The sequence below is a fragment of the Carlito syrichta genome, unplaced genomic scaffold (genome assembly GCF_000164805.1).
Source record: "Carlito syrichta isolate Samal-C Ts95f unplaced genomic scaffold, Tarsius_syrichta-2.0.1 Scaffold315477, whole genome shotgun sequence".
NCBI classification, from domain to species: Eukaryota; Metazoa; Chordata; class Mammalia; order Primates; family Tarsiidae; genus Carlito; species Carlito syrichta.
In genome coordinates this window covers 567,084-579,753 of record NW_007259573.1, presented here as the reverse complement: position 1 = coordinate 579,753, position 12,670 = coordinate 567,084, and the positions used below count along the sequence as shown (strand labels likewise).

The 12,670-nt window shown below is 47.5% G+C and overlaps 1 protein-coding gene across 1 annotated transcript in view; it reads right to left on the bottom strand.

Annotated features, from left to right (window-relative positions):
• The window catches only part of SLC12A8 (solute carrier family 12 member 8), a 145,016-nt gene that overhangs the window by 55,273 nt on the left and 77,073 nt on the right, over positions 1–12,670 (bottom strand). The window lies entirely within an intron of this gene.

Genomic DNA, 12,670 nt, shown 5'->3' with positions numbered 1-12,670 from the left:
CAATCCACTCACCTCAGCCTCCCAAGGCGCGGGATTACAGGCTGAGCCACCAAGCCGGGCCCAAAAATGTTTTTAATAGGTGTGTGTGTGTGACAGAGTAATTGCATTTTTTCATTTAAGGTTGTAAGCTGCATGGGATTTCCATGGGATTTTGCCTACTCACCTGCTAATAATCAACCTGCTATATATAGCTTTCCTGATAATGCTCTAAAAACTCAGATATAAAAGGATCATGCAGATTCTCTTAAAATTAGAACAATAACTAAACCATTCCTCGTAAAAATAGACAACTATAAAATAAATATGACTTTAAAATGTTAATCTTCAAATACAACACAGAATCTTAATTTCCCAAGCTGACATTAAGGACTGAGGGATATAGCCTAGACTTGATAAAATAACAGACATCTAAGCATATTCTTTAACGTTATCAAGGCAATCATCAAAATGACTAAAAATAAACATGTAACTATAAAAAATTGGGAAGTATGCCGGGCTCGGTGGCTCAGCCTGTAATCCCGCGCCTTTGGGAGGCTGAAGTGAGTGGATTGCCTGATCCTGTGGGTTCGAGACCCGCCTGGGCAACTTGGCAAGACCGCATCTCTACAATAAATCAAAAATTAGCTGGGCGTGGTAGTGCGCGCCTGTAGTTCCAGCTACTTGGAAGGTTGAGGTGGAAGGATCGCCGGAGCCCAGCAGGTCAAGGCTGCAGTGGCTGGGAGCGGCCACTGCACTCCAGTCTGGGTGACAGAGTTAGACTCCAACTCAAAAAAAAAAAAAATTGGGAAGTCTGCTGGGCATGGTGGTTCATGCCTGTAATCCTAGCACTTTGGGAGGACAAGGCAAGAGGATTGCTTGAGCCCAGCAGTTCAAGACCAGCCTAGGCAACATAGTGAGATCTCAGCTCTATAAAAAAGTCAAAAAATTAGCTGGGTGTGGTGGCATGTGCCTGTAGTTCTAGCTACTAGGGAGGCTGGGGTGGAAGGATTGCCTGAGCCTGGGAGGTCAAGGCTGTGGTGAGCTGTGATTGTGCCGATGCGCTCCAGGCAGAGTGAGACCCTGACTCAAGAAAAGGGGGGGAAAGTGGATGGGGGAACATGTAAATAACCTAACCTCTCATATTTTCTACCATGGAGCTATTGGATAGTGTTTAGTTCATCAAATAATAGACATAAAAGACTGGGCGCTGTGGCTCAAGCCTGTAATTCCAGCACTTTGGGAGTTTAAGGCAAGAGGATTGCCTGAGCCCAGGGGTTTAAGACCAGCCTGGGCAACTTGGTGAGATCTCATCTCTACAACAAGTCAAAAAATTAGCTGGGCAGAGTGGCACGCACCTATAATTCTAGCTACTTGGAAGGTTGAGGTGGAAGAATCACCTGAGTTCAGCCAGCAGGTCGAGGCTGCGGTGGCCGGGAGCGGCCACTGCACTCCAGCCTGGGTGACAGAGTGAGACTCCAACTAAAAAAAAACAAAAGGCATAAACACATTGCTTGGTGATACACAGTTAGCTCCGAAAGTACTGAAAGTGAAATGTTCCCCCTGTGAAGGGACATTTGGGACAGCAAAGGGTAGGGCAGGAGACTTGCTTTGTATTTCAAGCTCGGCTGTACTGCGTGGGTTGTTTTTTGCCTTTTTTGTTTTGTTTTTGTTTGTTTTATCATGTGCAAGTCTTATGTGGATCAAAAAAAAGGAATACCCAGGACCTGCCTTATTCTTCCAACAGTGTTCCTAGGACCAGGTCCTGTCGCTGAGGCTCTACCCATGGGCTAGGACACCACTACTTGCTTCCAATCTGAAGCCACAGGCATCCCTGGCTCCATGTTTACCAGACTCCCAGATGCCAGCTCTCTCCACTAATGCCACCTTTTCTGGATCTCCCAAATTCTGACCCTCTGCTAGGGTTTACACCTGTCACCAGGTTTACCGGGTGCTACCTGCCGGACCACATCGCCTCCCAGCCTCTGCAAAGACCTCATTCTGCCCCCAAACCCCTGGCGATTATACGCCCATTCATGCAGCTTTGTGAGATCACATACCGCTCTGTATTCCTCGCCGTTTTAGTACCTCCTACAGTTCACCATGTCACATTGTACACCTTCCTTCAGATCATTTACAAAGGTTAGCACAAGAAGACCCACAAGAATCCCCCCGCCACACACAAACAACATATGCTTCTAATGGAGGAAAGGGACCAATTTATTCTAATTGCTTCCTGCTTCCAAACAAATTTTGCATCCATAACAAATGCCCTTTTTCCTCCCCCACGTCCTTTACACGGTCCTGCGTGCTCTGGGCTAGTAGTGTACATGGGGGTCCTAGTCAGTGGGAGAAGAAAGGACTGACCCTGACAAGGACCACATGCAAGAATGAGCCAGACCCCTAGCCGGGCATGGTAACACACACCTGTAGCTCCGGGCTACTTGGAAGGTTGAGGCGGAAGGATCGCCAGAGCCCAGCAGGTCGAGGCTGCGGTGGCCAGGAGCGTGCGTGCCATTGCACTCCAGTCTGGGCGACAGAGTGAGACTCCAACTCAAAAAAAAGAATAAGCCAGCCGGGCTCGGTGGCTCAGCCTGTAATCCCGCGCCTTTGGGAGGCTGAGGTGAGTGGATTGCCTGAGCCCGCGGGTTCGAGACCCGCCTGGGCAGCGAGACCTTATCTCTACAATAAATTTAAAAAATCAGCCGGGCGTGGTAGCGCATGCCTGTAATTCCGGCTACTTGGAAGGCTGAGGCGGAAGGATCGCCGGAGCCCAGCAGTTCGAGGCTGCGGTGGCCAGGAGTGGCCACTGCACTCCAGTCTGGGCGACAGAGTGAGACTCCAACTCAAAAAAAAAAAAAATAAGCCAGGCCCAGATACGGCCAGGAAGCTGGTGTTTGAAACGAAGCAGAGAAGCCAGAAAGTAGACCATATCACAGACACAAAGGACCAGAGACAAGGAGACAGACGCAACTCCAGACAGGAAGCCTCATGGGTGATTCCTGGAGGGACGACGTGGGTGACTGATTCTGATGGCAAAGTGCACACTTGTTACACAGGTTTGCGCATGGTGGCTGTCACTTCCAGGATTCTACTCTGTGTTACCACACAATTCTTGGGTAGATGTTCCAGTGAGAGCTAGAAAAATTATTTTGATTTTGTACTTTTTTGCCCATCCTTGTCAAGTGTTAGAGAGATTTTCTAGTTTGCTTTCTTTCTGTTTCCAGTGCAATTTAAAAATATTATCATTAATGTTAGAGTAAGATTTAGGGTGGGTGTAGTAGAACAGATACTATTTCCCAGAGCATTGGTGTCCAAGTATTTTATAAATATTTTGTTTTTAAAAAGTTCCACAATTTAGCTGGGTGCAGTGGCTCCTGCCTATAATTCTAGCACTTTGGGAGGCCAAGGTGAGAGGATTGCCTGAGCCTATGGATTCGAGACCAACCTGGGCAACATGGCGAGACCTCCTCATCTCTACAATAAATCAAAAAATTAGCCGGGCATGGTGGCATACACCTGTAGTCCCAGCTACTTGGAAAGCTGAGGTGGAAGCATCGCCTGAATCCAACAAGTTAAGGCTGCAGTGGCTGTGAGCATGCCACTGCACTCCAGCCTGGATGACAGAGTGAGATTCCAACTCAAAAAAAAAAAAAGTTCCACAATTAGAAAACCTAAATTAAAGAGGTTTTTACTGCTGGATTCATCAATGCCTGTAATATGCTAATATTCATTGCCCATATCTAAGAAGAGAAATACAGCACACAGTTTTTCCCAAAACTTATTTGACATGAATACCTCTTTAAAAATTAAAAACTCTGGGCCAGGCACGGTGGCTCAGCCTGTAATTCTAGCACTTTGGGAGGCCGAGGCGAGTGGATTGCCTGAGCCCACAGGTTCGATACCAGCTCAGGCAAGTTGGTGAGACCTCGTCTCTACAAAAAAAAAAAAAAAAAAAACATTTAAACACTCTGTTCATCATTAGAGCTCCACAGAGCACAGTTTGGGAAACACTAAGCACCCATTTTATAATTACCATTCAGTCTTTCCACTTTTCTTGGCATGCTTCCTAGTTTAAAATGGCTATTTAGAATAAACAATTACCGGCCAGGCTCGGTGGCTCAGCCTGTAATCCCGGCACTTTGGGAAGCTGAGGTGAGAGGATTGCCTGAGCCTGCGGATTCGAGACCTCGTCTCTACAATAAATAAATAAATAAAAAACTAGCCGGGCGTGTAGCACGCGCCTGTAGTTCCAGCTACGTGGAAGGCTGAGGCGGAAGGATCGCCGGAGCCCAGCAGGTGAGGCTGCGGTGGCCGGGAGCGGCCACTGCACTCCAGTCTGGGCGACCGAGTGAGACCTCAACGCAAAAAAAAGAATAAACAATTACTATAGCTGGAAGGAGTCCTAGAGGCCAACTACTCCACCCTTTTATTTTGCAGATGAGGAAACACAGGGGCAGCAATTTTGTTCAAGTTTTCGAGCTAATTGCTAACAGAATAAGCACTGATCCTCAAGTTTCCTGATTTCAAGTCAGCGTTCTTTCCACCGCATCCTACAGCCTCACCATTTTTTTCTAACGCCCACGCTTTTCTTAGACTTTCCTTTCTAAAACAGAGTCATTGCATGATTCATTTGGGGTTACATCCCCCGCAAGAAGGCTGAGCTTATCAGTTCTAAACGGCACTACCACACACTGGGTTACCCACAGGTACGTGCATCACCAGTTCCGAATCACTAGCCTGTGCCTGGTTAATGGTATTTCCTCTCCTTGTGGGTTTTCAACTGCCAGTTCCAGGAGGCAGTTAATCACTTTACCCAAAAACACATTTTCTCCCTGTATCAGGATGATGATCTGGTCTGCACATTGTTACCGTGTGACTTAGGTAAACAGCTTCCTTAGTATGGGAAAAGCTTTCTGGCTGGGTCTTCCACCCCAGTCCTTTCGGCATATCTTTCAGGCATATCTTTATTGTCTCGGCTTTAACATGTAAGTAGGATGGGGAGGGCCATCACTTGGCCAACTTATTTAATGAGGCCATACCCTCCAGTGCCATCCAAAGCCTCCTAGGCATTGGGCGATAGCACCAGGTGGACAGGGGTCTTGGGGCTAGTGCCTGATTCCACTGTCTGGTCTGACAACAGACATGGATGGCCCAGAGAGGAATCCATCCCTTGCAGGTCTTGAAAATAAGTCCTTGGATAAAATAACCAGTACAAATGTCAAGTGACCCCTGACTGTCATGTCCAAGATGGCGGGTCATCTCCTTTCTCTCCCTGCCCACAACTCAGCCATGGCACACACAGACATATCAAAGTCCTTAATTATCACCAGTGACCACAAACCTACTTCCCACTGCAGGTTTCTTTTGCGTTTCTGAAAATGAGGATTAGTAAGAAAAGAATAGTCAGACGGTTTTTCTAGGCTTTTCTGGTTCTTGTTAGTTCATTAAAGGACTACTTACTTTTTCTTAAGGAACTTCCAAGCTTCCTCCTGGGGCTATTTCAATCCAAACCTGTGTCCTTAGAATCTCTTCAATTTTTTCTTTCCATTTTCTCTACTGCCTATTTTCTCTGCTGCCTTTATGTTTATAAATTTACTATTTTTCTTTTTATTCAGGTAGAATATACATGCATTAAAGTGCTCAAGTCTTATCCACTGTCTTTTTTGATGAAGGCACTATTTGAAGGCAGTGTAGCTCAGAGCCTTGGTTTCCTCAATTGCAAATGGGGATAATGCTATTAACTGTTTACTTTCCAGGGCTGTGACGAAGTTAGAACAAACATTTATAGGTACCTAGCACAGTGCCTGGCACTTAGTAGGTGCTAAATAAATGTCTACCTGGGAAAGATGGGCTCTACTCCTTACTCAGAAATCCCTGGGCTTCCTAAAGTCTGGTCTGTTTCCCCTTATCTTCCTCCTGATTTCCAAACCCGTCACCTTCCCCACACTTGTCTTATCAGTTTGTTTAGCTGTTCCTGCAGGAACCATATATCCACTCTTGCTCTGTTCTTGGAGGCAGAACTCGTGAGTCCCTCACCCTCCCAATGTTTTAGAGATTCTGCTGGAACAGTGTCAAATCATGAGACTTTCAAACACCAGGACTCAAGCAAGATTTAGTATATAGCTGCTGGGTGGGGGGCAGCTCCCAGCACTGGGTGCCTTCTCTTCTGGCACCCTCTCTAGGTACATGGGGAACAGTGGGGCTCATCACAGGGAAATAACCTGTGTCTTTATTTCCTCCTCTGTAAAATGGGCAAATAATAGAACCTATGGAAGCATCCAGGTTCCATGGGGTCTGAAATTTTTTTAAAGTACAGAATTACAAATATGAAATTAGAAACAGGGCTTTGGAAGGAGCTCACGCAAATAAGGGACCTTGAAGCCTAGGTGCCATTAGCTTCATGGCAGGTCTGTGTCTGAAGGAACCAGTGAGGTTGTGGAGAAGTTTAAACGAAAGACTACATGCAAAGTGCTCAGCACAGTATCTGACGTAATAGGCTACTGGAATGATAAGAATTACTATGGATATTTATACTAATGTCGATTAAGTTATAAATTAAGCCTATAAATAAAATTACAAGAATAACCATAGCCGGGCTCAGTGGCTCAGCCTATAATCCCGCACCTTTGGCAGGCTGAGGTGAGTGAATTGTCTGAGCCCGCGGGTTTGAGACCCGCCTGGGCAACTTGGTGAGACCTCATCTCTACAGTAAATAAAAAATGAGCCAGGCGTGGTAGCGCGCGCCTGTAGTTCCAGCTACTTGGAAGGCGGAGGTGGAAGGATCGCCGGAGCCCAGCAGGTCAAGGCTGCGGTGGCTGGGAGCAGCCACTGCACTTCAGTCTGGGCGACAGAGTGAGACTCCAACTCAAAAAAACCCCAAAAAACAAGAATAACCATGTATCATAATTATAAAACTTCCTTCTTTCCTCCTGTTCCTGCTCACAAGTCCATCAGGATGAAGTGGCGTGAGCCCCATCTTCAGGCTGTGTCTACTTGGGGCTCTCTAGTTCTTAAACCTGGGGACCCCATTCTGGTCTAGCAGGTCCTTGTCCTCTCACTCGCAAGACACATATCTTGTGAGGACACAGTGAATGGCTTAGGAGGGGAGACATGGGAAGGTAGGTTGGAAGAAGAGTCAGCACTAACGGCCTGGGTAGGGAAGGAAGTAGTAACCTCAGGGCATCTCAATCCAGGCAATGAGGGCTGAGGGGCCTAGAGACAGCCAGCCAGTCCCAGGGGCCCAACAGCCTCCCAGAGATTCACAGGGTGTGTGTGTGAGTGGGGAGAAGGAGTCAGACCCAGGGAGATCAAAGGGCATCACAGAAATAGCAGGGCTCCTGACAAGGAAGGTGGCTACGGACATTCTGGTAAGGGCTGTTGATTTCCCATCACATTTTTTATGCTGGGTGTGGTCAACCACAGGCCCGTGTGTTGTTTGTGGCCAAAGACGCCTTTATCCCTTCCAGTAAGAGTTTGGAATTTGGGGACAAGGGTTATATGACTTCACATGACTGATATTCTTCTCAGTGAATTTCCATTTTTCTAGTCCCTCCATGAATTGTGCTCCTGGGTCCCAGGAATGGCTGCATTTGTGTGTGTGTATGTAAGTATGTATCTGTGAAAACCTCATAGGAAAAGATATTTGTTTTTTGGGAAAGTTTGGTGGTGTAGCTGGAAGAAGGAAAGTACTTTAAGAAACAAAGTGAAGCCAGGCTCGGTGGCTCAGCCTGTAATCTCGCGCCTTTGGGAGGCTGAGGTGAATGGATTGCCTGAGCCTGCAGAATCGAGACCCTCCTGGACAGGCAAGCCCTCATCTCTACAATAAATCAAAAAATTAGCCGGGCGTGGTAGCGCACACCTGTAGTTCCAGCTACTCGAAAGGCTGAGGCAGAAGGATCGCCGGAGCCCAGCAGGTCGAGGCTGCGGTGGCCGAGAGCATGCCACCGCACTCCAGTCTGGGCGACTGAGTGAGACTCCAACTCCAAAAAAAAAAAGAAAAGAAACAAAGCAAATGCAGAGTCTACTTCAAATCCCTCACCCCACCCCTGCAGCGACCACCACAGGACGTGGTAGAGGGGAGTACAATGAGGGGGCCAGGAAGATGGCTTCATCAACCCAGAGGAGCCCTTGAGACCAAATCTCCAGCTGCTGTTCCCAGGAAGCTGCCTGCCCTTGGGATAAAATATCTGAAGTAACTTAAATAACATATTTCTGATGGGAGGCTGGGGATCTAGGGGACAGAAGTGATTGTTCTTCAAAACTCTCCCCTTGCCACAGCCTGGAGGTTCTCTTGTTCCAGAAGAGGATGGCGTTGGAGGGAGCCCCAGCCATGACTCACTCAGAGCTAATCCTTGGCAAATCTATCACCATGGAAACTGCCAATCATCCATGCTTTTCATAGCTTAACCGAACATCTGCCAGGAGAAAACAAGTAATACAAATCATTCATCCTGTCTACCGTGTTTACATTGGGCCCCTGATAAACAGAGAGAGAACATGGAGGCCAGTCCTTCACAGCAGGGTGATGGCCCAACTCAGGCCACTAATTAGCTATGTGACCTTTGTCAAGTCCTGCATAAGCTCCTCTGTGCCCCTCCTTCCCCAGTTGGTAAAATAAAGGATCAGATCAGTGATTCGTATTCTTAGTTGGGCCAAGGGGGAGTGGGAGGGATAGGAAAACATGTCCCCTTAGAGGGGTGGAGTATAGAAACCCTGTAGTCACAGGCTATGCAATATTATCATTTTATATTTGGAATATTACAAAATAATATTTTTGTAATTTAAACCACAGAAAATAAATCTTGACTAATAGTCTTAGTTAGCTATCTTTCTCAGAGAAAGGGCATAGACACCCTTCCCTGATCCAGAATTTCCAGTGTCTGTGAGGTTTTTAGGATGATTATCAAAAAGGAATAAGGAGGGTGCAGTGGTAATCCCAGTACTTTGGGAGGCTGAAGCGAGAGGATTGTTTAAGCCCAGGAGTTTGAGACCAGCCTGGGCAACAAAGAGAGACCTCATCTCTAAAAAACAAAAAAAGAAAAGAAAAGAAAGAAAAATAATAAGGATTAAAAAGACAAAATGTTGAGAGTCACTGGACTAGCTAATCTCAAATGTTAATCCAGCTCAAACACTGGGCTTCTGGGCATCACCTTCAAGCCTCACTAATTACCGTCTGAAGGGCAAAGTACTAGAAGGGAGCTTCACAACCCCTGCCCCCAACTCAGACCAGGCATCCCATCTCTTAGGGCCTGGAGCAGCCAGGGAGGAAAGCCCTGTGGAGCCCTGTGGACGGGATACAACAGGGCCACATTGCTGAGGACACCTGGGACATTGTCTGTGGAGTGCAACCCACCAGGGAGGCCCACAGTCCCTGCCTCAGGGGTACCTGCAACCCTGGCATCTCAGTCTAGGTTTCTTCACTTGATGGGGACTCACGGCCAACCCCAGAGAATGCTCAGATGAGAAGCCCCTTGAACATGTGTTCAATTTCTATGTGTGAGGGGAATGGGAGAGGGGCTGGGAAACATTTTCAGATGTTAACCTTTTTTTTATTCCCTCTATTTTTTCCCTTTCCCTTTCTGCCCATTCAAGAGGAAGCTGACCTATATTGTATTGCCTTGCGGAGACATGCGGCAGAGAAGAAGCAGAATTTGCCTGCATGCTATTCTGGCTTCTGTTTCTCAAAAGCCTAGGTCCACAGGAGGCTTTGGAGGATGGGGAAGTAGGAAAGAGGCAGAATAGCTGGGGAAAGCATGAAGGAACAAGAACAGAAACTACCACACAGTTTGCGGGTCAACATGCAAATAAAAGTGCAGGACCTCTCGTTCAAAAATTAAGAGTTTTAGCAATGATGAAGCATTAAAAGGAATATGAGGCCCTTCTTTGCAAGGAGCCCAGTGTGAATGCATGGTCACATACCCTGGAAGCAGGCCTGGACGGGAGTGTTCCCCATATTTGAACAGAAGACTGGCCCTGGCGTTAGGGGCAGGGAAAGAAAGGCTGCCCATAGGTTCTGGAGAAATGAGGACCTGGGAGCCACTCCCTGGCACTAGTGGTGAGGAACCAGTAAGATCCCAGAAGTGAAGGTGTGGGAGGTGCCCAGACCAGACCCTAAGCATAAGGTTCAGAGCCTCAGCAGATTGCTGGTCCCCAAAAGTGGCTCAGAGGTAGCACATAACCAAAGGGCTCTGCCAACACGACAGCGGGAGGGCCTAGCTGTATACACAGATGAGGAGTTGCCAAAGCCCCCAAACAGGCCTTTGCATCTCGTGAGACCCTAAGACCCTGGAATTGGAACAACATGCAGGACCACGTGTGGCTTCCTGAATGATGGGTATTAGCTTCAAGTCATCCTTGCAGAATGAGGGTAAAGAAACTGACTCTCTTTACCTGCCACTACTGAGCCCTAGCTCCAGGCTCAGACTCAAGAAAGGTCAGGTAGAAGGCTGGTGCAGGGATCCAAGTGAGACGGAAGGCTTGGACCAGAGTGGTCAAGTGGGAGAGATGAAGAGACGTAGAGAGTTCAGTGATATTTAGGAGGCAAAAGCGATGGAACTTGGAGTTACAGGGAAGAGAGAGGTATCACGAAGAACTCCCCATCACTGGCATAAGCAGCCGGCCGGGTGGAGATGCCGTATCTGGAGGTCAGGAGGTCAAGAGATCAGGAGAACTTGTAGGGGCACAAGTGAGATGAGATTGGTTCTGAGCTTGTTGGGTCTGAGACACCCAAGAGAAGATGTCATGTAGGCACTGGATATAAGATGTGAAACTTGGAGGAGACATCTGGGCTGGAGGTATAAATTGAGGAGTCATCAGCTTTGTGGGTGGCTTTTCAATAGTGGGTATGGATGAGCTTCCAAAGAAAACAAGGGAGAAAGAAGAGACCAGGGTCTGGGAAGAGTCTGAAGAACCCAACACTGAACGAGCTGGCTGGAGAGGAGGCCTCTGACTTGCTACAAAGGCAAGTCAGAGAGTAGGAAGAGACGAGGAGGCTGCTGCCTCGTGGAAGGCAAGAGAAGAGGAAGAGGAAGTGGGTTGCTGCTGAAAGGTCAAATAAAGTGAGAAGCTAAAAATGCCCACTGAACTTAGTAACAAGGAAGTCACTGATGACCTTGGAAAGACGTGTCATTGGAGAGACAGGCTTGGAATTCCCAAAGGAGAGCGTGGGGGAGTGGAGCAGGAGGTAGGAAGCGAAACAGGAAGCCACCTGACGTTTGGCTGTGAAGAAGAGAAAGGCCATCGCGATAGGAAGGAGTGGGATTGAGGAAAATCTATTAAAGATGACTAAAGTTATTAAGTTTTCCATCTTACCAGCTCTACTGAGGTATAACTAACACATAATAAGCTGCACGTGTATAAAGTGTAACAACTTAAAAAGCTCTGACATAGCCTGAGCCCGCGGGTTCGAGACCTGCCTGGGCAACTTGGCAAGACCTCATCTCTACAATAAATAAAAAATTAGCCAGGTGTGGTAGCGCACGCCTGTAGTTCCAGCTACTTGGAAGGTTGAGGCGGAAGGATCTCTGGAGCCCAGCAGGTCGAGGCTGCGGTGGCCGGGAGTGGCCACTGCACTCCAGTCTGGGTGACAGAGTGAGACTCCAACTCAAAAAAAAAAAAGAGTTCAGATCTCCATATTCTTGCCAACACTTGTATGGACAACCTTTCTAACCTTAGACATTCCAGCAGTTTCTTCTTTTTCTACCTCTATTCTATTTGGGGAGAGGATAATGAGTAAGGAAATGCCCACATGTAGGAAGGCAGAGAGAAAAGAAAAGAGAGACAAGAAAGACAATGGCAGACTCACTCCAGGTTATCAACACTCTCCTGATCAAGAATGAAATGATTTCCAGAGTTTGTGCCCTGGGAACAAGTACAGACTCCAGCAAATGTGGGATCCAAGCATGAGGCAAGACTTCTATAGGACCCAACTTTGTTTTTTTGTTTTGAGCCAGAGTCTCACTCTGTTGCCCAGGCTGGAATGCAGTGGCATGATCATGACAATCATGGCTCACTGCAGCCTTGAACTCCTGGCCTGAGGGGATCCTTCTACCTCGGCATCCCAAGTAGCTGGGACTATAGGTGTGCACCACCATGCCCGGCTAATTTTTTTTATTTTTTGTAGAGGCGGGGTTTCATTATGTTGCCCAGGCTGGTTTCGAACTCCTGGACTCAAGCAACCCATCCACCTCGGCCTCCCAAAGTGCTGGGATTACAGGTGTGAGCCACTGCGCCCAGCCAGGACCTTGACTTTGGAAGGCTCTTCTATGGCCACTGTAGAGCCGGAACAGAGGGAAGGGAAGGGTAAGGTGATTCATTCCTTGCCCATGGGATCCTGGTTTGGCTCACACACAGTACAGCAAGAAAAGACAATAGCATATCTCTGCCCCATGAGAGAAGACACATTGGTGGGAGCAGGGAGAAGGGGAAGTTTCTAGACCAAGTATTCACTCATTCCAGGTGTGAAAGAGCAGCTTGTCCTGCTGGAGAAACCATCTCGTTCAACCCTAAGAGATATATGGCCCTGCTATTAACTTGGCCTAGAGGTGTCAACATATATATATAAGTGGTAAGAAGGATTAACTAACATAGGGGGCCTTCAGGAACTATGAACACATAAACTCTCTGTTAAAATAATGGTCTTAGCCGGGCTCGGTGGCTCAGCCTGTAATCCCGCGCCTTTGGGAGGCTGAGG